Source organism: Ostrea edulis, chromosome 6 (genome assembly GCF_947568905.1).
Source record: "Ostrea edulis chromosome 6, xbOstEdul1.1, whole genome shotgun sequence".
Taxonomy (NCBI): Eukaryota; Metazoa; Mollusca; class Bivalvia; order Ostreida; family Ostreidae; genus Ostrea; species Ostrea edulis.
The window spans coordinates 57,481,289-57,486,070 of NC_079169.1; the positions used below are offsets into that span (position 1 = coordinate 57,481,289).

The 4,782-nt window shown below is 37.4% G+C and overlaps 1 long non-coding RNA gene across 1 annotated transcript; it reads left to right on the top strand.

Annotated features, from left to right (window-relative positions):
* Positions 1 to 3,471: 3,471 nt before the first annotated feature.
* Positions 3,472 to 4,511, top strand: LOC130046869 (uncharacterized). The gene is made up of 2 exons (XR_008795906.1): positions 3,472 to 4,078; positions 4,166 to 4,511. It is a non-coding gene; the product is annotated as an uncharacterized LOC130046869 (long non-coding RNA).
* The last annotated feature ends 271 nt before the right edge of the window (positions 4,512 to 4,782 follow it).

Consider the following 4,782-nt stretch of genomic DNA (forward strand, 5'->3'; position numbering starts at 1 on the left):
TCTTGTTGGTAACTCTCAGTATCTCGCATTTGTCTGGGTTGAATTGCATCAGCCAAGTGTCTTCCCATTTTTGCAGGTTGTCTAGATCTTCTTGGAGTAGTCTTGCATCCTCTGTTGTACTGATCTTTCTGTACAGTAGGCAGTCGTCTGCGAATAATCTGGCTCTTGATGATACTAATTCAGATAAGTCATTGATGTATATCAGGAAGAGTAACGGCCCCATCACAGTTCCTTGGGGGCACGCCTGAGGTGACTTTAGATGTTTCTGACTTCTTCCCATCCAGAAGTACCTGTTGTGTCCTGCCTTGTAGGAAGCTGGTAATCCAATTAAGTGTGTTTCCTCGGATTCCGTAGTATTGGCATTTGTTGAGCAGGTGTTGGTGAGACAGTTTATCAAATGCCTTGGAGAAGTAGGATGCAGTCCATTTGTTCTCTGGAGTTGAATGCATCTGCTAGCTCTTGGATGGTGATGATTAGCTGTGACTGACATGATCTCTTCTTTCTAAATCTGTGTTGGTACGTGGACAGAATGGTATTCTTTTCAAAGTGTGATATGATGTTACTGTGTATTATGTGCTCCATGAGTTTGCAACAAATTGAAGTCAACGAGACAGGGCGATAGTTGGAAGCCTTCCCTGTCTCCCTCTTCAATAAGGGTGTGGTGTGTGCTTCTTTCTACTGTTCTGGTATTCTACCTTGATGTATTGAGGCGTTGAATATGGTAGTCAGAATAGGTGTATTTCCTTTGATAGTTCTTTTAAAAGTTTGTCTGGAATGCAGTCTGGTCCAGTGGCTTTATGTGGGTTAATGTTCCGGAGCAGTTTGTAGACTCCTTCATGGTGTACTGAGATGTCTGGTACTGTGGGGGTATGGACTATCTCCTTTGGTTGGTACATGTATATGGTCTTCATTCTCTGTTGTGAATACTGAGGTAAATTGGTCATTCAGTATATTGGCTTTACTTCCGGTGTCACTGTGAAGTATACCTTCCTTCCGCAATGGTGCTACACCTGAAGATTCTGTGCGTCTACTCTTGATAAATCCATAGAATCGTTTTGGGTTGTTGGAATGATCGTCAGTTAGCATGTTTGATATGTAGGAATTGTATGTTTTTCTGCATTTGGATTGAACATGCTTCTTCATTTTCCTGTATTTTTCCCAGTCTTTCTTCTTGTCTGATTTTCTTGCTCTGTTGTATGCACGTTGTTTGTTCTTAGTAAGACGCTTGATTTCTCCAGTTATCCAAGGTTGGTTGTATCTTTGGCTTGTGTATTTTGATGGTATGAACTTCCCCATAAGTTGGCTGCATTGTTCAGTAAATTTATTCCATAGTTTATTGACATCAGTTGACTCTGTATAGTTTTTATTGAATTCCTCAGCAAATACTGTCATGTTGCTGTGAAGTGACTTAATGTCTGCTTTTTTCCACAAATAAATTTTATGTCTAGATGGTTTCTGGTATTTAGCTTTCGTCGGTGTTTCAATAAATGGGATAGTATCATGATCACTTATTCCCGGAGTAGCAGTACATCTCTGGATCAAGTTGGGTCGGTTAGTGAAAAAGATGTCCAAAATTTATTCCTCACGTGTCAGAAAGTCTACTACTTGTGATAGTCCTGTGTCGGCTGCAATTGTAAGGAAGTGTTCATTTATTTCTTTCGGATATTTGTTGCCATTTACTGTATCTGTGTTCCAATCTATGTCTGGTACATTGGCATCTCCTTCAATCCATATAGTTGATGTTGGAAATTTTTCTGCAATTTTCTTTATGTCGTTGCATAATGCCATGGCATGGTTTACATCTCTATTTGGTTGGCGATAGAAAGATGACACTATGAGTGGTGTATTTCCTGGTGTTTCTATTTGCAATTTTAATTAATGTTTACATCGACTGTGTTAAATGAATGGCGAAAGTTGTGTTACAATATGTTAAGGGTCGTCGCTCGTCTCAATGGTCACAATTTAAAACCTATTAATGAGTATTATAATCAATTTAATTTTATGTAACTATAAATCGTTATTTGTATACATCATTGTATAATTTAACACTGATAAAGTGACTTGAAGAAAACATCAATATGAATGAGCCTAGGACTAATCGAGGCCAATTTTCGGTATTTTTCAAACAGGTTTCTCCCTTTGAATCTTCCATTTTCCTGTTTTACTGAGTAAAAAAAACTTAATTAATTAACTTGATTAAATTGACTATGATAATTAGATTGTACATTTAATGATTCGCAATTCTTCCTGTAGCTACATCATATACGTGTAAACAGCACATTGCCGGTATATAAAATCGGTTTAAGAACGAGTTAACTATGTAATTAAACATGTAGCACACAGCGGATGCATAGTCTCGACTGAAAATTGACGCAATTCACTGTTTCAGAAAGAGAAACATGGCGGAACTTCTGATTCCAACCCCACTCGCCCCTGAATGTGATCAAATGGAAGCTTTTAAAAGTAAGAAAAGTAGAAGAAAGCCAATGACCCTAGTTCCTCATTTTAACACTGGTCTTTGCCTTTCATATCATCCATTTATATATTTTAATATGGAAACTTATTAATAGAATGTTTGGTCCCGTGCGGATTCGGGTTAGAATAGGTCCTCAGCACCCCTTGCTTGTCGTAAGAGGCGACTAAAAGGGGGCAGTCCTTCGGATGAGATCGCAAAAACCGAGACCCCGTGTCACAGCAGGCGTGATCCCTCCCTGCTCAAAGGCCGAGAGTGCCGAGCATAGGCCGAAATTTTGCAGCCCTTCACCGGCAATGGTGACGTCTCCATATGAGTGAAATATTATCGATAGGGACGTTAAACTATATAAAATCAATCAATCAAGAGAATGTTTGTGTATTTTTTGAAATATCAAGTTTCTTTCAAATGAGAAACTGCAAAATACATTATATAGTCACTTAAATATAGTGTTTCCTTGCAAATTTAGCCTCTAGAAAGGGTTATAATATTCTTAGATGCAATTTTTGCCGGAGGTCTTTTACTCTGCACTCACTGGAGGTCTATAGCGATCAGGCATGGGGTAATCGTAATCGAGTAATCGTAATTGATTGTAATCATTCCCTTTTTTTAGTAATCGACAATAATCTGTAATCGAAGCTATTTTCAATTACTTTTAATCGTAATTTAATCGATTACGGCTAAATTTTGTGGTGTAATTATAATTACTTTTCAATTACATTGAATTATTCTACACTAAAATATTGTCATTTTGTTAAGTTGGAAATATAGTTTAAGTTCCTGGCAAGGCTGTTTAAATTAGTGAATCAATGTTGATGACTGTTCATCACAATTCAATAGCCCTAAGGATATACAGAACTTCACTTGAGTGTACAAATAGTTGAATTATGTCAACCATGTTTCAACTATATATTTAAGAAATAAGGTATCATTTAAAAATATTTATCGGGATATAAATACGGGTTGGTCACGTGATCAAATTCCATAAAGCCCGAAGGGCTTTATGGAAAATTTGATCATGTACCAACCCGTATTTATATCCCGATAAATATTTTTAAATGATATCTTATTACTTATATTTACATTTTTGGTCGGTAACATTGCTGAATTGTGTTAACAACACGTTTCCATACATTTCAAATTGTTGACGTCCACAACGAAGCGTCATAGATGTTCAAAATGACGACAACACAAAACAAAGTTCTATAAAATGAAGAACTGTTTTAATTATTAAGACGCTAGAAAGCAAGTATATCAACATATACTTATACATTAACTCGGGAGTATATAATGGAAAACTCTTCCATGTGTCTAATTTTAGGGGGTGGGGGAATTATGATTTAAACGGGGATGCGCAGTGTTACACTTAGAGTTGTGATGCGCTTTGACTTTTGAAAAGTGAAGACGTTGAAGACCGACTTTGAAAGATATTCTGTGGATATTACGGAGTTAACAGAAGACTGAGATGGAGGAACATGAAGAACAGGGCGGCAGTCGTCAGGTGTAGGCAAATTATTTATAGACAGGACAGCTCGACAGAGGACGCAGCTCAGATGAATCTCCGGAAAGAACTGAACATCGCAGAGAATGTGGAACTGCACGAAGGTAAGGGACGGTTTGGATTTGGATATGTAATTATTGATAGATGAGCTCACTGAACGCTTCTTCTGACTCGATAATTTTTTGTAATAGGTTGTTAACGACGCCTCGCTTCGATGTCCCGACATAAACTTGGAAACCGACATCAAGCACTATGGCTGCTGTGGCACGGAAGCAGTGTGGTGTGTAGGTCTTAATGCACTTTGACGACTTATCGGCCATACATCCTGTGAACGACCTTTTTGCTAAAGCCTAATGTCATCGTCTAGCAGTAGGTACAATTCCGCATCACCGATGACCAAGGTGAAGTAGCAGACGAAATTTTAGACATACATTAGGCCTAGTAGGCTAGTAACTAAAGACATTGTTTACAGTTATGATTTTATCAATTTTTGATGAAAGTCCACTGCTTGGAATACAAATAAAACCGTAAATACATTTTGTGGTGTTGATTTCATCTATTGAAAGATTTCTGTAGTAAGTGAGAGCGATTGCTAGATGTGTATTGCCTTAGTAAAAGTAGTACCTGTTACCTACTTTTAAGAAATGTTCATACGCACAGCCGTGACCTCTGTTGACCCCGTAGTAGATTTATCCAGAAATAAATACGTATTGCTTGTAATAGTGTTATGTAGGAGAAAACAGTTGCAAATGTAAATATAAATAGTTAAATACAACTGTTTTTATATACATGTATATATAATAAAAAC